Raw genomic sequence first — 24,759 nt, 5'->3', positions numbered from 1 at the left:
AATTTTGTACATACATCTCTGAAATGTTTTAGATTAAAAAAGATACTTTTTTAGGAACAGCATCTGGGACAGGCCATATCATGCCATGGAAATGTTTTTTTTTTTTAATTTCTTACTCATGGACCAGTCACTGAATTTCTGTGTTTCTGACCAACCTGCACACCTGGGGAAACTGAGGCTGGGTGAACCCTTCACATCCCCACATTCTGAATTCTGAACACACACAGGTTATTCTTGCTCACTCCTTCCTCCCTTTTCTGTAGGACACACACTAAAACTGGAAGAATCCCCAATTTTACGATTTTTTTTTCAAATAATTCAATGTATCACACCATTTTCTGCTGCTGTTTAACAGTCTAGCCTAGAACATTTTGTGGACTGAGGAGATGCTGAGCTGGGTGCCCTGAGAGGGGCTGAACCACTTTTGGGTTGAGGTAACACCAAACACTTTGTCAGAACCAGGTCTTTTGTTAAACTTGCACATTCTACCCCCCAAAAAAAGAAAAGAGAAGAACCCTGGAGCAGAAGTGAACATCCTTCAGCTGCATCTACTGCATCCTCAAGCTGATTAATTCCAGTGTACCAGGCTGTGCTTGTGGGGCAGATGAGAAGTCACAAGGAGTTAAACTTGCCTCTTGTGAAAACCTTTCAATCACTTCAATTTTCTCAGTCCCTGCTTCAAATGCCACTCTTGCCAGTGATTTTTAAGATGCTGCAGGTAAATTCATGTATTTGATAGGGAGAAATAGTAACCTTTTCTGCTGGTGATTTGCTAAGAAATTGCCTAAGAATGTATTTTTAATTAAGGCTTGTAAGACACTATGCACCCTTATATGCTTTTTAATAATTAAAGCAGGGCTGCTGCCCTTCTATAAATTATTCTGAAATTACCTGTTGATTATCTAAGATGGTGCCTTGTTGTATCCTGTGGTGGCTCAGACAGAGTTCAGAGCACCCTTAATTTAATTTGAATAATTAATTTGTTCAACTGAAACTGAAGAATAACATCACAAACAAGGCACATTTTGACTTCTCACATCATAAATTTAAAGAACAAACCCATATTCAATGTATCTTGATAATGTGAGCTTGTTAAAAATAGTCAGACAACAGATTATTCAAAAGATTTGTATAGAATGATGCAAGCAATTTGCTCTTCCATTACCGAATTAATTCATTATTGGCTGCAATCAGGGCAAATTTGACAGTCCATTTCTTACTGCTGCCTTTGTAGACAACTCTTTTATTCATATTATGCCCTCTGTCAAGAGAGATTAAAAAATGAGAACACAAAGGACTGCACAGACAATTAAAAAAAATAACAAAATGCTCTCGAGCACTGTGGGGATGGGGACAAGTATCAGGGAAAGTTTCCAGGGAATCCTAAAGAAAGCTGAATCTCATAGGGAAAGAAATCCAGGTGATCCACCCATGACACCTGTGTTTCCATGAATACTTAGAGAGCATCCTGTACATATTGCTGATACAGAAAGTGATTACAAGTGAGAGATTCGGAGTACCTGAGCACCTCACACTGGGTGGGGATGTTTTACCCATTGGGTTTTGCAATAATAAACTTAGTTTTATACAAGAAATAAATATTTTCATCCATACAGCTTCTCCATCTTACTCTGTCAAATAGTTGTTTTTTGGTTTTTTTTTTACCTATATTCCTCCTCACAGCTGACAAAAGGAAAACCCTGATTTTTTACAAGGCCATAAGCTTCCAGACATCGGAAAAGAAAGGGTTTTTCAGAATGACAGCTGAGTGTAACCTGGGATTTTCCCTGTGTCTCATTACTGGGGTAAATCAAATGACAGGTTCCAGACTAATTTGTCACTTATTAATTAACATTAATTAATTAATTAATGTTTTTTCATTTTAGGTAATACATTTCATGGAGTACCAGAAACAGTTTTTAGTATTAAAGTTATCTTAAAGGCTTTACCACAATTAAAAAAACAACAGCAACAACAAAAAAAACCTACAAAAAACCCAACAACAAAACCAGAAAACATTTAATCATAATTTTAATGACAGATCATTTTTCCTTTCTATAAAATGAAATCTTAAAAGCCATTTAATTAAACTGAACAATAACTGAATTACTTTAACCACTCCAAGAATTAAAGCTACAGATGCTCTCTCCCCAGACACTGAAATCTGGCATGCCAATGATTTGCCACAAGGAAGAAAACCTTAAGAGAGCAAACTATTCTGAGCAGGCTTTTTACATTCTCAAATAAGGACCCTCTTCAACAACTTCAATTATTTGCATTTTCAACAGCCATTTACCTTTCTGTAGCACTCAGAGTGACAAGAAGTGACATCAGGAGTGACCACGTGCTCTGAAAAATCAGCAAAGAGTAAAAACTCCAAGCCAGGTCTGAGTTCTGTTTGAAATTCTCACTGCTTTTAGTGAAAGAAAAAAATAAAAATAAAAAAAAACAAACCCTAAATGTCCTGCTAACCACCTGCTTCAGCCCCCTGGTGAAACCACTCACAGCACCAAATCAGCCCTGCCCCAGCTGCAGCTTTACAATAGAAATTATGTTCACCTGGACACATAAAGATTGTTTGCAACCAGAAAATAGTTGGAACTACTTATTTTTTCTTTTTAAATAGTGTTCCCATTTGCCCCCAGTTCAAGAGTTTTATCTAACCTATAGCTAACCTTGGATGAGTTTGTTTCCCCCTTCCAGGAGTTAAAAAGAGAAAGTTTCTGTACATGGCAAATATTATTTGCTAAGTCTCTTCTGTGTGTATTCTGTAATTCCAGAAGATTAAAGAAGGAATTTTGTCACTGAAAGAATAGGAAAATAGATTTGCAGATGTAGCAATCTTGTAAAACACTGAGCTCAGAAAAAAAAAAAAACATTTGCAATGCCACCAAGAAGGAAAAATCATTTCCCAAATTGTCCCAAGTCTCCTCCTACAGAGATTAAAAGGACAATGATGCACCTCCTACGTGACTCTTTTCAGCTGCTTGCAGGAACAGGCCAGCTCCCATTCCCTTCCCGTGATTAGGCGCAGGATTATTTCACGCCTGTCTCTTGGTTCCTATATTTGTCATGTAAAGCATTTTTTGCAAGGTGAACACGAGTTATTTTATTCATAGGTGTGAAAAAAAACCAAAAAAAAAAAAAGCCAAACCAAAAAGAACTGGTCCTTGCTGCATTAGTCAGGTTTCCATCACTACAAAGTAAAGCATCAATTGGGATGAAAACTCTAGAAATCACTTTTTTTTTTCTACATTCTTGCCAACTACATAATTATGCCCCAAATGATTTTGTGCCAGGTGGTTTGGCTAACAGATGGAATGGTATATTTGTTCACTCTTCGTAAACCAAGCTCCTTTCAAAAGCTTGTGAGCCAAAAGTATCTAAATTATTGATTGGCAGTTATATATGCCTAATAAGTAATTAAACTAGCCAGAAATTGCAGTGACTCCTGTGAGCACGTAAAAAAAAAATTCATATAGAAAATATGTGATTGTGTCTTTCCAGTAACATTTTTAAATCATGGCAGATAAAAATATTGGTGTGAAATGATGCACTACAGACAAAAGAGCTTTGGTAGGAAGCTTCTTAGAAATGTCTAAAGCAGGACACTGTGAAACAGGGACCCATGAGCAGAGAGAGGGACCTGGGAGAGCCTCAGGAAGTTCAGCAAGGCCAAGTGCAGGGTCCTGGCCCAGCATAAGACAGTCCCAGGCACAAAGACAAGGCTGAGTGGAGAATGGATGGAGAACAGCCCTGGGGATAAGGATGTGACGGTGCTGGGGGATGAGAGCTGCCCCAGCACAGAGCCCCCACGGGCTGATCCCCCAGTGTGGGCAGCAGGGATGGGAGATTCTGCCCCACCTGCTCAGGTGAGACCCCACCTGAAGAGCTGCCCCAGCCCTGGGATTCCCAACAGCAGAAGGACGTGGAACTGCTGGAACGAATCCAGAGGAAGCCACAATGATGCTTCAAGGGCTGGAGCCCCTCTGCTCTGGAGCCAGGCTGGCAGAGCTGGGGGTGCTCACCCAGAGAAGAGAAGGCTCCAGAGAGAGCTCAGAACCCCTTCCAGGGCCTAAAGGGGCTCCAGGAGAGCTGGAGAGGGACTGGGGACAAGGGATGGAGGGACAGGACAAGGGGAATGGCTTCCCACTGAGGGCAGGGTTAGATGGGATATTGGGAATAAATCCTTGAGGGTGCGAGGCCCTGGCACAGGGTGCCCAGAGAAGCTGTGGCTGCCCCTGGATCCCTGCAAATGTCCAAGGCCAGGTTGGATGGGGCTTGAAGCAATCTGGGATAGTGGGAGGTGTCCCTGCCCACAGACAGGGTTGGAATGGGATGGGTTTTAAGGTCCCTTCCAACCCAAACCATTCTGTGATTCCATTAAAGATAAAAATTGTTCCTTTTAAGATTATTTTTCACAATCCCAAACGCTATCAAAGGCTTATTAAACCAACTCGATCTTGTGAGCAGATCTAACAAATGCAGTCAGGTTCTCAAGATTCTCCCAGACAACAAATCCTCAATGTAACCACCACTGTGGAGAGAGAAATTAAACTGATATCAAACCACCAGGTAACCACTGCTTTTCCATCCTGCATTGGGAGTTATCTGGGGCTCATTCATTTCCTGCCTGCACAACAAAGAAGGAAATCCAGTAACCTTTGTAAAGCATGGAATGGCCAAGAGTCCATTTCATCAGGATGTGTGTCAGTGATTGGGAATGTGCTCAACACACAGCGAAGGCACCGAGTGAATCCAGCCCAGCCGGAAGGTTCTGGAATTGGAGCACACGCGCAGATCAACTGCGCTGAGGAGGCACAGCAGGCATTTGATGAACAGCACATGTCAGCAGGCATTTTCAAGCTGGAAACAGCCTGGATTTTCTGTTCCTGTGCCATCAGCTGGGCTACAAAGGTACGAGAACTCTGTGACAGAGCCGACCCTGTCCCATTAAACACTTCCCTGAACATCTGCAAACATCACTGATGTCCCAGCCCATGTAACAATGATCCTCATCATAATCCCACCGAGCTGAGGGTAACAACAGATCCAATTCCCACCCAACCCACCCAAGGGAAAACAGTAATTAATTTAAAAAACCAAAAAATGAGAAAAGCTTTTTGTCATAGTGTATTAATATCTGTACTTCTGTGATCACAGAGCTGTGCCAGAAACATTGATTTAATAGGCACTGCAAAGCAATTACCATGCAAATAATATTAGCCAGCAATTTATTATTTTTTTAGTGAAGTCCTTGTTTTGGCTAGCAGACCACAGTAACAGATTCCAATAAAACTGGGTAATAGAAAGAAATTGTAAGTGTCTAAATAGCTGTGACACCAAACATATGAAGCAGCAGTTCTCAGCCTGGCCTATTGGTCTGCTTGTGATTTCAAATATGGACAACCTGGGGAGCCAACAAAGGAACAGCCTACACAGCAAAAAGAGAACACTGAAGCAACCAGAAGGAAAGATACTGAGGAAAACTCTCTTCATAGTGACATTGGCAAGGAGGACAAAGGAGAATAATGTAGAGGGTTTTAAGCTACTTAGAAAACATCATTCCTGCATCAAATCCCTCCTTTCCCCCTGGTTTTCTTCATAGGACACATATTTCTTTAAGTAAGTCTATCTTCTTTTAAGGAATATATGCTCATCTATTTATAGCACAGGATTGGAGACTTGCTTAGATTAACTGAAATGTTAAGCTTCATGTTCAGCTTCAGAAGTTGCCCATTGATCCTCCTGCCTTGGGTTGATCAGAGCAATAGGATTTTACCTAAATCACTTTTGTGTTCTTCCTGTGACTACCAGAAAATGAACTAAGTGGCTTAGCTCACACCAGAGTGCTGTGACATTCACAAAATTAAGGAAACTGCACACTGCAAGACCTAAAATATTTAACTCCCATACAAAAGAGCTACTGACAGCTGTGTACTTCAAGACATAATAACTTGGCTAACAATTAAATGATGCCTCCTAGGAAATCTGGGACAGGAAAACATGTCACAGTCAGGTCTGTCATCCCTGGAAAGACCTTTGAAGATCATCATACATACACACACTTTCTGAGCAGAGCCAGCAGAAGCCAGAAAGGTCACTGGAAAGCTGGTAAAAAATGTCAATAGCAAAATAGATGAACAATTTTTACCAAAAAAAACTTTCAGATTATTTGAGACAGCAAAAACCCCATCATATTTTCAGCACTCAGTTCACCACAGGACTGAATCAAGAAGGAAGGGAAGGGTAATGGGAAACTCCTGTGCTGTGTAAAGCAGGTTTATTTTACTGAATCCATCTTAATGTAAGTGCAAACATAAATGTATCATAAAGCATATGCCTCCTTTGAAATAAATACCAGTCTCTTAATGTCTTTATATCTCTAATAATCTTAATGATCTTAATTAGCATTAATCTCTCAATTATGCTAATCTTATCTTACAAGGATACCTATGCTGGCATGATAACTGAATTAATACTTCATCATTTTACAGTCAAAATCTGCCTCATTTCCTCAACAGTTCTTCAGGCAGAATGGCAGCTGACATGACAAAATCAGGCAGGAACACATTTGGCATTTGCCACAAACCTATATCAAGATACACAGTCTTGACTCTGTAGCTCTGCCAAGGAGTAGGAGGATTCACAGGCAAGGATCCCAGTTTTAGACACCAGAGTTTTAGATACAGTAGAGGTGGTTAATAAAGCACCAACTCTCTACACCTGAATTCAGTGCTCAGTGTCAGAGCTTGAATGGATTTTCACCAAGTGGTGGCTCACAGTGATGGGCTGATTCTGTCACTGCTGTTTCATATGTGACACTTTTTGGCAGAGCACAGACCCAGGGTCACTGAGGAGAAGGTGCCATTGGCATTACTGTTCCCATCTAAAGTGAACAGTAGGATGTCTCCCAATCCAAACATGGATCAAGTGCTGGTTTTTTCTCATGGAATAAAGGTTGGCTTAGAACTGCTGTGGCAATAAAGTCTAAAAACACAAAATCTGTAGGTGAGTTGATTTCACCCCTTACCACAAGAGCCCTGGAGGAAGCCAAGCTAATTGAGCATAAATTGCAATCTTCCCATTCTGTGTAGGTTTTCACAGCCAAAAGGTTATTTCCAGGCCTATCCTAGGTTTAGAATTTGGTAGCTGAGCTCAGTTAATTTCTGAGTTTATCACAGGAATCTAAAAGACTGACAATGACACCAGGATCACAGAGAAACCAGAACCTCTTTGGTTATGGTGCTCTTCCCTTTGCCTGACTCCACAGATGGGAGCTCAGCGTGGCTGATGCTGATTAAACTGGAGCACGTCTGGAGAGATCTGGAGACAGATTTATTTTTTTTTTCCCTTCAGACACATCACTCCATCAAGGGCTTGGCTAAATCTCACACCAATCTCTAATTCTCAGCTATCAATGCAGCACTCCTAAATAACCTTATTGTATTCTTTCACTGTCAGGGGCTACCTTGGTTTATTAGATAGCTAATAAAACTGGTGATCAGACCATTTCCTTAGAACTCTGTGAAAGAGGTTAGAGATTTGAAACATATCAATGCCATCAGAGAAGGAAAAAAAAAAGCTTTACTTCTGCCATGGTAACTAAGAGACGTGATTCTCAGATCACAGTCTGGTTCATCCAGAAGGTTTCTACTCCTCTAGTGATGTTACAGCCTTCATTTTTCTGGAAGTTTCTGCTAAATTTGTGTATTCAGCTGGCTGACTTCAAATTTTTTAAAGGCAAGCGAAGATTCTCCAGAATTATGCTGCCAAGGGAGTATCAGCTCCCCCCAGATATTGGGGCATTCTTGGGAGTGAAGCCAGGGCTCTGGACACATTTCCCTGCATGGATAGGAAATGAGTGGTCTCACATTTAAAGTCAAGAAGGAACAGTCTTGAGCCACACAAGGACAGACCCCACCAGAGAGGACAGCAGCCTGCTGAATGTGACTTTGAACAGCTACTTCCAGGAGCAGCCGTAATTTTGGCAGTAAATTTCACTAAAATAACTGAAATCACCTCCAGCAAGGTCCTTTATCTCTGATTGATTGTGCAATAAAAGTTTTCCCAGCAAGGCTCACCAATTGTTACATTTCAAATTCACACCCCACTTCAGAGAAATTTCCTCAAGTAGGGAAGTAATGTCTTCTGAAAATAGAGATTTGCCTAATGTCAGAAAAAAGAACTCCTTGTAATAAGGTACTACCACCAGCATATCAAATGGCTGAATTAGAGCTAATTGAATCCTTTCAATCTAGGCTGGTGTCACCAGCCCAAAGAACTGCATCAGATGATATTCATGGGATAAGAAACCCTATTCCAGACAAAAGTGGCTCTGAAAAATGACACAAGATTTTCAGGTCTTTTGTAAGGGAAACTGTTCAATCGTCCTCTCTTCTATGCAGAGTAAGATAAGAAGCAATCAGCTCAATTTGCAACAAAAGAGATTTGGATTCCATGTTAGAAAGCATTTGCTAACTGTAAATATAGTTCAGCATAAAAAACGAAGGAAGTTCTGCTGGTGCCCAGAATTTTGGCATTTTAATCCTTTATTGCAACTTAACTGAATTAAGACTATTCCAAATAACTGGCTATATTATATGACTTTTTAGGAACTGGAACATTTTGTATTCTACTTTGAAAAAATTAAGACAATCTTCACTTATGTCAACTCATAATATTTTCTTAATTTAAAGAAGCCTACACACACAAATATTCAAGTGAAATATATACATGCATTCATGTGTATTCACAAGTTTCTGACTGCACATAAACTGACACATAATTAAATCATTAAATTGGATTAAGGGAATTGTCAGGGAACATCTAACCTAGACATTAAAGCTGGTGTGTAAAAATCCCTCTGCTGGGATTCTGAGGTGTGAAATTCCTGAGTGGCCACCAGCCCCAAAGCAGGTCTGGGGGCAGCTGTAAGTGAGAACCTCACAGCAAGGCTTGATAGAAAAGTTGGTGTCACTCAGAGGGGCAGAAACTCACACTTTTCCTTGGAAGTGCATCCATATATTGCCAATAATTCACTCTGGATAGACTGAACACTACTGGTCTTCAAGGTAATGGAAATTCCTGTTGATTGACAGCACAGGCAGACCATTGCTTAGTGATTGTGAAAATAAAGTGTAATTGGAGACTGAAGCAAGGACATGCTGTCAGCTTTATTCTATTTCCTTGTTTTATATGTAACATAAAGGTAGAGCAGGACAGAGCTGTAAATCCCAGGGTTTATTTTATTAAGCTCCTAGTTTATAAATTGGACTATTTTTGATCCCTGCTTTTTTCAGTTGCTTTTATTTCAAAATTTTTTGTTATTTCAGTTTAAAGAAGGAAGATTGCCAGAAGAAGGAATGGGCATCACTAACTCAGATTGTTCATATTCAGAGCAGGAATTTTAACAATTCCAAATGGGTTTGACGACAGGGATATGGAACAGCTTAATTCAGCAATGTCTTTATACATTCATTTTCTAAAATATTGCATACAAGTGTATTAAACATTGTTATTCAGAAGCTAAAATGACAGCAAAAATAATGGAAAGCATTTTAAGAGTCTATTTAGCTTACTTGCCTGCAAAAAGTCAAAATCAATTGTATCATTCTTGACAAATGTGGCTATTATCCGCACCCGCCACTGATAAGGATTTTGCAGCATCCTCAGGCAAAATCCTTCTGTGCTGTATTCTCATTACTCCTATTACACTGTCCTTAATTCTAATGGAAACATTTCGTGCTGCAGTGTTATTCCAGAATTATTTCTCCCATCCAGTAGGAAAATGAAACCTGTTTATTCTATTCCAGTTTGCAGCAGCAGGTTTTTTTGTTGTTCAGGACCTGGAGGAAAAATGGGTGCAATTTTCACTTTTCCAGACAAAACACAAGTTCACTCAATCTCCTCTCATAGATTTTTTTTTTTTTTCCTGGGTGTTTGATCATTATTTTTACGTTCCTTTTCAATCAGACTTTATCTTTCTTGAAGTCTGTACACTGAATTGACACAGTGTTTAGCAGTGCTCTTACCAGTGTGCTGGAGTGACATATTCTGCTTAGAATAGCTTGGAATATCTGGTGGCCCAGGAACAGGTAATGGTGCCCTGTAACTCACTGACATCCCTTCCTAAAGAATCACTGAAAGCTTGATTTGTTATCCTTTTTTTTATAAAATGCATATTTTGTTAGGTAAAGATATAAAGGAAGAAGATGAAGGTGAGATATTTAGGATGACAAGAGGACTGAAGCATCTCTGCCATGAGGACAGGGGTGCTCACCTGGACAAGAGAAGCTCCAGGAAGAGCCCAGAGCCCCTTCCAGGGCCTGAAGGGGCCCCAGGAGAGCTGGAGAGGGACTGGGGACAAGGGATGGAGGGACAGGACACAGGGAATGGCTTCCACTGCCAGAGGGTGGGTTTATTTGGTATATTAGAGAATCCTTTCTTGTGAAGGTGCTGAGGCCCTGGCACAGGATGCCCAGAGAAGCTGTGGCTGCCCCTGGATCCCTGGAAGTGTCCAAGGCCAGGCTGGACAGGGCTTGGAGCACCCTGGGATGGTGGAAGGCGTCCCTGCCCATGGCAGGAATGAGACGAGCTTTGTTGTCCTTCCAACTCAAACCATTCTGTGATTTTATGATTTTGCTTTCTTATGAATAAATACTGAAGCTCTGTATATCCACACTTACTAGTAATTAAAAAAATATTTATTTTTTTTTTCTCACTGTAGTCTGTGTTTTGTTTAATACCTCGGTTGCATTCATAAAATTCAGTTCTGGCAATACTGTGTATACATGAAACCACATTCTTCTAAGGAACCACTTTTCTTTGAGTGAAACAGCTCATTCATCTAAACTGATCACACATAAATACATTTGCACAAGCAGAGCTGTTAATTTATATGCCTACTTCAGCCAGGCACTTAACCAGAAATATCCTTACCCAGAAATACACTTTACAGTGACCTCAACTGGGAATAAGCCATCCAATATAAAATAATAAGTCCTTCCTCTCACAACCTGCAGTCTGGAAATGCACCACATTGGAAAACACTTTTGGAAATTATTGGAAGACAATTTTGTTTCAGAAAATAATTTACTCATCAGAACCATTCTATACTGGGCAGGACACTACTAAACAATGCTATTTTTATAAATATATTGAGGGTTGGTTTTTTTTTTTCATAAGAAGTGGTTTCATTTTCTTCTCCCTCCCAGGGAATGGGAATGTCAGCTCTCCTGACAGCACTGCAGTGCTTCCTCTGGATGTGCCCCAAGTAAGCTGACACTTGAGAGACATCACAGAGGTGAGAGGAACTACATTAATTTTTATGAAAAGCCAAAGCTGACTTCAGAATACCTCAAACAAAATCAGATAATTCAGTATTGTGTAAAACAGGGTTCAATTACACCCAAATATTATTTCAAGCTCCGATCTTTGTTGTAGGTTTTAATTAAACATTTTTAATTTTTAAAAAACAAAAACACAAAACAAGAAAAAATAAACAACAAAGAACATATCAGGAATAATGCTTTAATGTGATTTATGAATATTCAGATGGAAGATGTGAAAGCTAAAGCTAATGACCTGATTCAAAGGTCACTGAAGCAAACAAAGAGACTTCACATATCACAAATGGTTTGGGTTGGAAGGGACCACAAAGTCCATCCCATTCCACCCTCTTCCTTGGGAGGGACACCTCCCTAGCCCAAATCACTCCAAGCCCCATCCAGCCTGGCCTTGGGCACTTCCAGGGATCCAGGGGCAGCCACAGCTTCTCTGGGCACCCTGTGCCAGGGCCTGTCCACCCTCACAGGGAACAATTCCTGCCCAATATCCCATCCAGCCCTGCCCTCTGGAAGTGGAAGCCATTCCCTGTGTCCTGTCCCTCCATCCCTTGTCCCAAATCCCTCTCCAGCTCTTCTGGAGTCCCTTTAGGGGCTCTGAGGTGTCCCTGGAGCCTTCTCTTCTTCAGGTGAGCATCCTCAGCTGCCCCAGCCTGGCTCCAGAGGAGATTTGCTGTAGACCTGACATTAATCAGCCAAGGATCAGCCCCTAATTGTCAATACACACAAAGGTATCTCACACAAACTTCTGATTTCTATCACAAATTCCCTGTGTTTTTATTTCCCCTCTGCCTTAAACAGCTGTGTGCACACAAATCTCCATTTCCTTGTCTCCAGGGCTCGACTTTGGGCTGTTCTTTCCTGTGCATTTTCCTTTGCAAACAGTCTCTCCCTCCACACCTTCTTTGTATGAATTTTTTTGTTCCATCCCATGCTGTTTGCAGACCTGGCACCAGCATCTCTTCCTTGTCTCTCTCTCTTTCCTGCAGCTTTATCCCCTTCCACATCATCACAAGCAAAAACATCCTCATGGGACCAGGCCAGAAAGGGTCTCTCAAGATCTACGGCTCTTGCCTACAGACCTGAATTTATGATTAATTTCTCCATATCTAGCCATATCCTCATTTTTTTTTTAATCTTTATCTATTTCAAGTCTTTTTCTTCTCTTTTAGCTAATCTGATGCACACATTTCCTATGAATCCATTGTATCCTCAAGCCTCACTTTTACTCAAACCATGTACTAAGGTAGAATGCCTTCCAAATATACTGAATTTCTAAGTGCAGCTGTAATATCAGGTTTTCAGACATTTGCTCCAGTTTCTGCTTGGGTTGTAATCTCTCTGGGACATGCTTTGTGTCTTCATTTGCATTATGAATGTATCATTTAATAATTTTATTTTTTTTTAAATGTTAATTTTGTTGTTGTTGTTGTTGTCATTTGTGACTTTAGCATTAAAGCTATATCACAGTTAGCATTTGGAAAAGTTTGGTCTTTAGGAAGTTTCTGTTCAGTCCTAATTCAGGCAAAAATTGCCTGGATTTAACGAAATCTCTGACTAAATCCAGACTGACGTAACACTTTGATCTGTGAACACTGGAAGTTTTCCATGACATAAATGAATCCAGAGAAATAATCTAGAGATATATTATTAACAAGAACATATATATATATATATATGACTTAATGCTAAAGATTATCTGATTTGAGATACTTTTTTTGTACATGTGTTTGAGTAACCACAGTCTGGTACGTCCTGAGCTTTATTGCATCTCCATTACAGTTATTACCAAAAATTATTTCCATGTGGAAGCAGACAGAAATGCTGATTAGAACACATTAGAAACTTTAAAAGGTATATTCAGGATTAAATATGTATTTTTACGAACATTCTTTTTTAACTGTCTCATTTTCAGACTTCAGAGTAAGAACTGCCAAGAGTTTAAATCCAATCAGTTTCTTTGTGAGTTCACATGAGTAATTTGGATAAACCATCCTTGTATTTCCCATGGATACTCCAGGACTGTTAAAAGCAGCAGTTCATCTCTTCATTCCAATGCAATCCCCAACTGAATTAATGAATTCACTGCCTGGCCTTGAATCTTTGGTGTTTGATTTAGCACAGGCAGGCTAAATTGCATAAATAATCTCCCCCTGGCACCTCTCTCTCTCCCTCCCCATATATAAGTGCATATCTAAGATTATAAATACTATATAAATATATATATATATATAGATGGATATGTATATTCATGCTGACTGATATTTCTGTTCCAGCCATGCTACTCACTATCAGTCAGATAAGAGTAATCCTAAGACTTTCTTGAATTTCTTGTATTGAATTTACAATAATTTAATATTACCAAGTAGTTAATGGTTATCAGCATCTTCTGGAGCTTTTAGAACTAATTTTACCAGTAGAGAGTGTGCCCACCCTGCTAAAAATACAGACCCAGTGAAGAAAGAGAGCCTTTAGGAGAAAATAAGTTTCTATTATAAGGATGGAGACAAAATACTTCCTTTAGTCCCTCATTAGTTATCTATTTTAATTTAACTGATGCTGTTTTGCCTTTAGCAAACACAGAGCCGTGGTGAAGGCTCAGCAGTGATCCCCAGTCAGGAGTGGCAAAGATCCCAAAGAGATTTCAGCCTTATCAGACAATAATGCTGCTGCTGAAAGCCCCTTCATTGGGATCTTTTTACGGCTCTGCTAAAACATTTTTCTTTCTGACTTGCCAGCAGCCAAACTAACAAGACTTCAGTGACAAATGATCTGTTTAACCCTCCAGAAAGGAATCCTGACTTAGTTTTTAGGACTGTTTCCATTTCTGTGTCTGAAGGACCAGACAAAGACACATCACCTTTCAAGGAAAGTGATGATGCAATCTCAACATTTGGAGAAGCACCTCAAAAAAGATCATTTCACCACAGTGTTTTTGTCTTTTTGTTTGATGGCTCTTGGGAAAAGAAGAAGGTATGGACAGAATACAATAAAAATCTGATCTACAGCAAGATTGCCTTAAATTCCTGAGAGGCTATTTCCCTAGATAAGTAGAACAAACTAATTATGTATGTTTTTACCTTTCAGAGGTAGAGTCTGGAAAAACCATGTATCTCCTCATATTTTAAGTGTCCTTAATGAGTTGATGAGTGAAAGAGAACAGGTGTAGCTGGGACTTTTGGAGACTATTTAATATTTCCCTTTCTCTGTGTCATTGTGCCATGACCCTGTAGCAGCTGGAGGATGGAGGTTTGTTTTTTTTTGAATGTCAGATTTTTAAACAGAGTTTGTCTTAAAACTTTGTCTAAAAAATGATGAAGTTTTATTTGGTACAAGATGTAAGGAATTTATTTGGTACAAGATGTAAGATGTTCCTTACTTCCTGTAAGGAAGTCTTGATTAAAGCAGTTAATTTTCACAGATGCATAAAAAACCAAACCAGGAGACATCTGCAAAGTCATCTTGTACTTATACAATTCTCAGAGAGGGCAACAATATCTGATTGACTTTACAGATCTACCTCTTCCAGCACAAAGATATTATTTTTATCTAAAAGCAAACTGGTCAAGGGACTTTTACTCATTATGTTCACTGAGCTGGAGTAAGTCCAGTTTTGTCTTGAACCTCTTAGTCAAGACATTGTGGATTTTCAGCTTTAATGTTCCTTGTATTCATTTCATCCTCTCACAAACCAATGGAACTTAAGAGTTTCATAATCAGCTTCACCGATTTCTCTTTCCTTTTTTTTTTTTTTAATCCATATCCATGCTTTTCAAACACCTACATACATATCACATCCTCCTGAGCTGCTCCAGATCCAATGTTTGAACTAATTCTTCATGACAGGATGTCAATGTCAAGCCTTATTGAGCCTTAAACACAGGCAGTGATTGCCAAATGTAATATTCCAGCATCTTCCCAAGCAAATTGTTGAGAGCTGATTGAAAGGAGGGTCTGATTCAGCTGCACTTACCTACTTTTCCAAAAATAGCTTTTTAACCTCTTTTTTCTGTAACATTGGTTTCTGTTTCTTTGCTCTCAAGGGTGAAACAGTTCATTGCTGTGAGGGCTCATATGAGAATTATGTTCAATTTTCATCACTGGAGCAGAAAAAGCTGTGGAGCCAAGGCACAGCAAAGACACTCTTGACAAATAACATGTGGTCTGCTTTCCCTTCACAAATGTAATGGAAATGAGATGATGGTGCAGCTCAAAGGAAATTGTCATGGGCTCTTGAAAAATAAATACAAAGCTCAGAATTGGCTTTAAATTTGGAATCAAGCATACTTTAACAACCACTGTTAAGGTGGCTGACTCATAAAGAGATAGTATTACACAGGCAGGAAAACAAAATCATGAAAATAAAATGGATTTAGTTTTTAAATTACTGTAATATATCACTAAACCATCTTTACATACATCCATCTTAAGAAAATAATGACAAAAATTCAAGCCAGGCCACACCAGTGGAAATCTGGCATAATTAATACTCTTTTTGACAACTGTGAAATTCCTGTTTTCAATTTGTAATTCAGCTGAGTCAATGACAGATTTCTCCTCATCATCACTGATTTATGAGCTCATCTTGCCAACTTTTCCCCCCTTCCCACACTATGTACATAAGCTGAGGCATTTTTTTAATCCTCAGAACAAAGGGCAGCATTTCAAGAAAAAACTATCAAATTGTGTAAATCCATAACTGCCTTTTGAAATTAAGCAGATTTTGTCTGGATGCCACAGCTCAAGTACTCTAAGGAAAGGACATAAAGAGAAAGCAAAACTAAAAGAATACCATATGATCAGAGTCTGAATGTCTGAAACATCTTTTCTTTTTTCCAGGGTTTTGGATTTTGGTTTGGTTTTTAGCTTTTTTATTTATTTAATTTATTGGTTGTTGGTTTGCTATCAGATGGAACCTGATAATTTGTTCATATTCTACTTAAGAGGAGGACTTTTATGAGAAGCAAATGAGCTGTTGGATCATTAATTAGCACACTTCTACTAAGAATATGATTAATAAGATGAGTAATAATTCATCTAACATTGACATCATTTAAAGAGGAGAAATACTCAAAGAGTATCTATTTAGGTATTTATAAAACATTAGCTGATAATGAAATATTTCACATTCCAGAGTTAAGAAGGAAGATATTAAAGAGTAACTCCAATAGAAGCTGGAGATTTGAATCAGAATGTTTAATTGGTTTGTGATAGAGACTATTAACAGATCTAGTTGGTCAGTGCTCTAGGGTGGAAAAGTACACAAAGAAAAATTGCTGTAAAAATGCAATTCAGATGTCAAACCAAACAGAAAGAACAAAGGGGATTCTCTAATATAGTTATTTTGGGGCTGGAATTCTTACAACTTTTCATTTTAGGCAGAGAAACCTCACTGAGTATACAAACATTTCAAGAATTCCAGCATTTAACTTCTCAAAGTGAAAGTTATCACCCAGTTCTTCTTGTCTGTCCTTCATCTTTTACAACTGCTATCATCTTTTTGACCTCACACCTCCAATCTGAAGGATAAGACTTGGAAGATAAGAGTGTAGCCATGCAATTATGGTACTTTTATTATCAGGTAGTCTGTGTCCTTGTATGGAGCTGCAGAAGAGGCAGGTAAGAGCCAGGCTGATTCTTTTGATTAGCTGAATAATCAGGCAGTTGTTTCTCTAAATGACCTTGCCTGTTATGATACAGTTTATTATCAGCTTCCTTACAGTGCCTGCTCTCTAAATACTTCTCTCTCTATTGTAATCTCTTCCTTGACTCAGGAGAATATATTTTCTCCTTTACTTTTCTTCCACTGAAATTGTCAGCATCTCTCACTGTGCTTTCTCTTTGACCTCTTGGATCAAGGCAATTGAATGCTTATCTCTTGTTTAAATGACACCATTTAAAGTTTCATTTCAATATTGGTCTTATTTCACACCACATATGATACAAGTTTCTGTAACCCTGCCAGGAAAGGAAATTTCTACAGAAACACCAGGGTCAGTTAATGTTACCAGTTCACTTATCAAACATCACATTAATTCATGCAGCCTGAAATTCATACAGGATTTTGTTAATTGTATTCAGAGGTCAAGCTCTACAATAACCTTGTAAGAAGGATATAGTGTAAGAGTTTCTTGGGTACATGTTCTAGGAACAGTGGTGTGAAAAATGCAGGGTCTTTAAACAACCACATTTGCAAGGAAAAGGTTATTTAATTTGAATAACTACAAGGTACATCACTTGTATGTGCTTCTTTTTGCTCTTGCTCCTACAGAGACAATTCAGTTTACCTGTCTCAAATGCTAGAAAAAAAATTAACGAGTCCAAGTAGTTTTGTTGATGTAATTTATGGAGCTAGTTTAGAAAAAAACAGTGAATGTCAGCAAAGGGAACTATTTTTATCACAGTCTATTGTTTAACAACCCTTCACGGTCATCAAATTTAGTGCACCTATAAAATGCAAGGCAGCTGCAGGGGATGAACAAGCAGTTTAAAAATACTAAAGAGACAAAAATTATCCAAATCCCCATCTCCCTGATCCACTGATACTGCATGGAAGTGAAAAGAAGTGTATATGCAGTGTTTACAAAAAGTTGTCAGAGTTTTAAAATTAGGCAATTTTAGGATGCAATTTAAGCAATTAAAATTAGGAGAGTGAGTGAGTGAGTGAGTGAGTGAGTGAGTGAGTGAGTGAGTGACCAGAGCTGCAAGCTGAGTTACTGTGCTCAGAAATAAGGAGAGAAGTCCTCACAAGCCTGAGGTGAAGTCCACAGAAGAATGTTGTGACATGTACCAGACACAGATGACCAAATTCACACTTAATGAGTCCTCCTAAATTTCATTAACTTCTGAGGAGCTGGGCTAATTCCCATCACAGTAATACAGAAACCTAATGGATAAATGGAAATTCTGTTATGGTCCAAGCCTCCATAAGGTAAAATTTCATAAAAATAATGTTGTAGGGGTGTTAATCTTGTTTTGGTTTGATTTGCATCCTGATGGCATGGGAAACAATTAATTGTTGGGCTCACTCTTTAGTCTTCTGGGGAAGAAAAAGGAATCACTTGAACAAGCCTTGAATTTTTTTCCATTTCATTAGGATTCATCTAGCCACCAAGTATTTGGCTCTGTATTGACTATTTTTGTCTTTCTGCTTCCATTCCTGCTGCTGTCAAGCCCACATCCCTTCTCTCCCCCACTGAAATCTCCATCAGCAGCTCTGCCCTTCAACCTCCCTACCTGCTCCTCTTCCCAGCACTCTTGCAGGATTTCATCTCCTCCCCTGGAGTTGAAGATACAGCTCAAAGATTTGGGCACTGAAAAATATTTCTGTGAAAAGCTTGCTAAAAATCTTAAGGAAAAGTCCCAACAACGAGCTGGAAGCCTGTTCCAAGGAGCAATGAAGGAGAACCTTTCCCCACCTGGCTGAAAACCTCCAAGGCAGCACAGGGCAGACTATCAATGCTTGGCTGAGTAGTATTTAGCTTAGAAATCTGCTGTGTGTAGCAGCCAGTAAATAACTGGTCTGTGCCCTTAAACTGCATGTAGAGGGCTTGTAGAGCCTCCCTGGACTCAGCAAAAGGTGCCAAAAAAAAAAGGATGCAAGGATAAATTCTCCTAATGATTTTACCAGTGATAGAGCTGGTGACCCATGATCTTACATTGCTGGAAGAATAATCCAATCCCAGCCAAAATCCCACCATCCTGAAGAAAAATCACAGCCATTGTCAGCATTTTGCAGCAGCCTTCTAAGACCTGAGTGTATTTATGCAGGCTAACAACTCAATTTTATTTTATGAATGCTGTTTTATCTTCCATTTTGTGCTGGAACCTTCCACAGAGAAGCAAACATTTCTGCTTCGGCCACAGCACTGAATGTGGAAGACAATCAGAGACTGTGAGGCAGCTGATTTTTCATTCAAATTAAACCAGCATGACACAAATAGTTGGCCTCTACCCCAAAGAATCCATCCTTCAGTCCTCCACTGAAGGATGGATCACCTGGTTCCTTTCCCTGCTTTTTTTGGAGAAGTCATCAACTAACACTCCGTTATTGCCAGGATTCAGGAGCAATTTTTAATAGTCTGTTTCTTACTTGTAGCATTTGGTATTTTCCTAAGGAACTGAAATTTCTTAGAAGGTGCTCAAAAACACATCTTTGAGTAGGTGGCTATGAATTCTCCTCCTTTGGATAGTTTTGAAGTCAGACAGGAAAAAGTGGTTTTGGTTGTGGGCTGCTATTTCTTTGAGGATAGATTAAATTCAGGACAAAACATGATCAGCAGAAGAAGTAAAAAAGGAGTCTCTCAGTTGCTAAATGACCTGTCATAGCCTGATAGCCATGGTCTAATACTATTTATTCATAGACTCCACTTTTTTTCCTTGGAAAAGCTTATCAAAGTGACAAAACCCATTTAAACCTGACAGAAAACACGGCAGACATGAAGCATTTCTGTACAATCACATCATTTTAACTCTTCTCCTCACATCTTCCCTTTGGCTGAAGGTGGGATTTCTACATACTGGACCTTATTATCCCTGCATTTCAGAGACCTTTGATGTCTCTGTTCACATTTGGCAAAGAAACTTTTGTTTTCTGTTCTGAGGGTCACTCTAAGATCAAAAAGCCCTTGTTGATAATCAAAAGCCTAAAGTTTTGTGTCTCTGGGTCTTTGACTTCAAAATACCTACCAGAAAATCAGTGCAAAAGGAACAGCATGGAATTTCATAGAATCACAGAATTTCTGAGGTAATTTGTCCAGATAATATAGAGACAATATATAGACAGTGTTAATCAGAACTATTACCTATTAACAAGTGCCAAATTTACACATGCATCAGCTCTGGTCTTATCATCCCTGAGTTATGGAATCATCCAGATCTTTCAAAAACATTTCTCTTTGTCTTTCATGAGACAAAAAAAGGAAGTGCTTTCTCCTAAGGGTTGGTTTTCCATATATATGTCAGAGTATTTCAGTTCATACTATGCATCAACAAGTGGACATAACAAAGGAAAAAAGAAATATCCTTGCTGAGGGATTGGAATAGACAATGTTCAGGATAAAAACTGGTCTATTCAGGAAATGTCTGTGTAAGCTGGTAACTGATGTTAGACTGGGATGGGTTTCTCTAAATCAGGGAGTCCTTTCCAGCTCCCTGCTTTCTAATCCTGGGGTCTGATGGTGGGATAAAGGAGAATATGTTTTATGAGCTAATAATAATAATAATATCCTTACCAATACTGGCCCCTTTGGTGCTTGACAGCAAGTGTTTTACATCAGACTGCAGAGCAGTCTGTATTCCTGCTTCCCTGTGCTGAAACTCCTGCAAACCTTCACACTCCTCAGGTTTGTTTCTGTCAAATAGATATTTCCACTTCTTTGTATGGAATGAAGAGCTCCAATACGAGCAGGGAAAGTAATTACAAAATAAAATGAGACCAAAGCTGGAAAATGAGTGTAACGCAGATCTGCATTTGTGTCTGTAAATCAGCCTGGTGTGAACACAGCAGGGACACAACACAGAATTCCTCTGAATGCAACAACCACAGCTTTGGAAATAAACTGAAATCATACCAGGGAGGAAAGAGAGGTGGCTCCTTCATGGTTTTTTTCCAGTGCTATGGAATATTCTGTAGCTCCAAATTGTTCCTGAGCTAATTTCAGAGTTAGTGTTACAAAGGCATGTGCAGGGATCACCCATCAGAAACTTGAATAAACAAATTACTTGAATTGATTCATTAAAAGGGACAGATAGTTCTGGCATAAACCCATTACTCACTAGCCTGGTTACATAATTTTTCTAGATCTGTTTATGATACTCTGTGTCTCGAGCTGGCAGGTGACAGAGCTCCTCTAGGAAGATAAACTGATCCACAGACACACATTTTTTCCACACTAATCTTCTCCTTCAAAGAACACATAAACAACAGCACCAGGAACTCCTACATAAATCACACAACTCAATAACTTTTCCACCTGAATATTTTTCTAATCCTATCTTAAAAGATGCTGTGATTCTCCGTAACAGAAAAAGGAAGCTCTTTGTCTCTACAGATAAACAGCATACAGAAAATAAAATACCCCATAGAAAGTCAATGTTTGGGATTTTCTTTCTTTTTAAATAAAAAAATCCTGATTCATCAATATTGGACAATTTTGTCAAGATTTTATTTTCCCTTTGCTGAACTTACTCTCTGAAATGAGGAAGACAGACAAAAAATAATTCCAACAGACAAAGGGCAGAATAAATAATTCCCCTTGTTGCAAACCAATGAATGTTTAACTGTGTATGCAAACTGAAAGTTGCAATGGGAGACACTAATTCCACACTTTTATTGTTTTGATTGCCAGGTTCAAGTTCTTGTAACAATTCAGGTGCAGCATTTCCTGTACTTCAGTTATTCTGTGGTAAAGGCTGGCATGGGTCTGTGTTTCAAAATACCTTCTGCACTCCACAAAAAAAACCTTCATGGCATAAGAAATGGCTTTTTTAACCCTCATTTTCAGTAATTTGTTCTGGTATATAAACACACAAATGCACACATATGTGTAAATAAACACAAATTTACCTACAAGTGCAACAGGCAAATGAAAGGCATAACTGAAAGCCACGGAGCAACATGTAAAATTATAATTTGATTGAAACAGATAATATCCATTATTAGAGACAGCACTCTATTAATATTAATTTAAGGCTAAATAACTGCAATGCTTAATTATTTGATTAATCAGGCAGCAAGCTCTTCTTGGATTCTCTCAATAAACTATTACAGACCATCGAGGCTGAGATCTCTTGTGGCTGAGAAGCTGGGACAGTAAATCATGCAGAGACATGGGTTTTTCTTCTCCTGTATTTTTTTTCCTCAAGACTGACAATACACATTTTGAGTAGATGGGAAGAAGAAATTCTGAGAAAATCAGGCCATAAAATTGTCCAATTGTAACTTCCTTTTTTTGTTTGCTTGTTTGTTTCGGTTTTGGAGTTTTTTTTAGGAAGGTGTATACATTTTGAAGTCTAGACATTTTAACATTAGACACAAACACTGAAGCTTTCAGATGCTGATCTGGTACCTGAGCTGAGATTATGTGTAACCCAACCAGAATCTGACTCAATTGATTTTTAAGACCCTAAGCAGTCTTCCAAACTCCACACCTGATCCATTTAATTCTGCCTGCTGCCAGGTACCAAAGGGATTATGGCTTTGCACCTGCTAGGAGTGATTGATTTAGGATGAGAGAAGTCTAATTCTCAGCATAGCAGTGATAACCAGATGGGCATGCATTCCTCGAAGAAATCCGAGCTCTCTGTATGAATAAACAATGATTTAGGGAAAACCAAACCTGGGTGTTGACTCTGGAGGCTGCTGAGGAAGATGCTCAGACATGGCAGTGAAACATCAGTGACATCAACGCCATTCTCAGAAAGAATTGTGAAAATCTGAGGATTGCACTGAAGGCTGTAGGAGGAAGTCCTCTCTCCCTACTCAGGCTTCCCACATTGTTTACCTGAGCCCTGATAAAGCAGAGACACCAGCAGCTATTTTTAGGCTAAGCAGCACGATAAGCAATTAGTAGAACAGAAAATTCAATATTAAATGCATGGTGTGACAGCCTCAGTCCCAGGAGTTTCCTGGTGCTCACCACAGAGACCATCACTGGAGGGGCTGATGAAGATCACCAGATGCACAGGCTTTGTTTCACTGCCAAACAAGTAACGATACCAGCTGGAAACAAATTAACATACTAGCATTGATTCAATGGGGAAGGAATTAAAAAATAAATTAATCCCTCCTAATCAGGAGAATTGGAAAGAAAAGTCATTAGCAAAATTTCTGCAAAGACTCAAGGTTTATAAAAGAAGTTGGAGACCCTTTTTCACTTCAGAAGCCTCTTAACAAAGTGATATTCCACACTTTTTACTTATTTTTAGATATCCAAAGTGAATGTGATTATGCCTTAGAGGAAATGATTTATATAATAAATCATCAGACATCACCACTCTAAGAAACGGTTTTGACCACCTATTTCAAGTTTTAAAGGTTAAATTGAGCTTTCTATTGTAGTTACAGACTCTGTTATAAACTCTGGGGAAAAAAAAAATGCAGCTTATATAATTTCTATCATTAAAATGTCATGACATTCAGTCCATAAGCTACAAAGACCATTCTGCAAATTGAAAGGAAAAAAGATTTTGAAATAAATGACATGACCTTCAGTTCTTTACCACTGAACAGAAATTAAGGTGAAATTACATGCTCCTAATACCCAGATTGTGTTCACATTTCACATAAAAAAATCCTAAAAAAAAAAACAACCAAACTCTCCCCACCCAGAAAAAAAGAAAAAAGAAAAACAAAGCTACTGAAAGCATTTTCAAGAACTCCAGAAGAATTTAATACCCTAAATTCTTGGATATCTAAAAGTTTGGATGAAAATAAAGCATACTTATCAGATTCATATATTTAATACCAACATTCTTTTACAAAGAATGTAATATAAATGTCTTTAAAGACATTCTTTAAAGTCTGTAACACCACTGCAGAAAATCACCCCGTCTTTTTAAGTATCTGTGGCCTCCAGTAACTCAACCACTAAACTATCACAAATACACATTTCCCACCCATTATCAGCAGGAAACAAATGTGAGCACCAGGAGAGGGAATTTACAGCCTCCTTGGTGTGTGAGGCCAGCCTGCAGCTCCCGTCCTGTGGAGACCATTTCCCACTGAGGAATTGGAGCGTCAAGGCTTGAAATCAAACACCGGTCCCGTACTCAACACACCATTTTTCTTTCCAGCATATCATCTGGTCAGACTGCAGGAATGTGACCTGGAAAATTGGGAAACCCCCAAGTCATAAATTATCCCACACCTCAGCCAGCAGGATGGGCACTGGAGCATCTGGGAAGTTTCACTTTAAATCCAGTTTAAGGCATGGTGGCACCCCTGAGCCTCACGCTGGTGCTCAGCCTGAGCTGGGTCACTTCACAACTGTATTTCCTCAACATGCAATAGTAACAAAATGTAATAAAAATGTTAATGAGATAAATTAAGTGCAAGAAGTTAAATGATGCTGATAACATCATAACTCTCTGTCAGCTATCTTGTGCACAACATCCACACTGAGTTAAGGGAAGGAGGAGGTGTAAACTGTTCTTTGTATTGAATGTGACAGTTTTCAAAACCTAAACAATCTCCTCAGACAATGAATTCACAATAGAAATTCAGGAAGAAAATATTTTTCAGGGCTGTGAAATATCTTTAGAGGAAGGGAGGGAGGGAGGGAGGGAGGGAGGGAGGGAGGGAGGGAGGGAGGGAGGGAGGGAGGAAGGAAGGAAGGAAGGAAGGAAGGAAGGAAGGAAGGAAGGAAGGAAGGAAGGAAGGAAGGAAGGAAGGAAGGAAGGAAGGAAGGAAGGA

General features: G+C 39.0%; 1 protein-coding gene across 11 annotated transcripts in view; it reads right to left on the bottom strand.

Moving 5' to 3' along the window:
• CTNNA2 (catenin alpha 2) overlaps positions 1 to 24,759 on the bottom strand; it is a 460,565-nt gene that overhangs the window by 167,594 nt on the left and 268,212 nt on the right. For 2 of the 11 annotated variants that reach the window (XM_086891563.1, XM_086891567.1), the window contains exons 1-2: positions 2,455 to 2,522; positions 2,297 to 2,349 (exon numbers count right to left, since the gene is read on the bottom strand). The exons of 7 other annotated variants lie outside the window; for them this stretch is intronic. The gene's annotated coding sequence lies outside the window, so the exon portion shown is untranslated. Of the gene's footprint in view, positions 1 to 2,296; positions 2,350 to 2,454; positions 2,523 to 22,684; positions 22,839 to 24,759 lie in introns of those variants that run through there. 2 more of the 11 variants (XM_086891565.1, XM_086891562.1) reach the window with 2 other exon arrangements.

Source organism: Cyanistes caeruleus, chromosome 5 (assembly GCF_971803275.1).
Source record: "Cyanistes caeruleus chromosome 5, bCyaCae1.hap1.1, whole genome shotgun sequence".
NCBI classification, from domain to species: domain Eukaryota; kingdom Metazoa; phylum Chordata; class Aves; order Passeriformes; family Paridae; genus Cyanistes; species Cyanistes caeruleus.
This window is presented reverse-complemented; position numbering and strand designations above follow the sequence as displayed.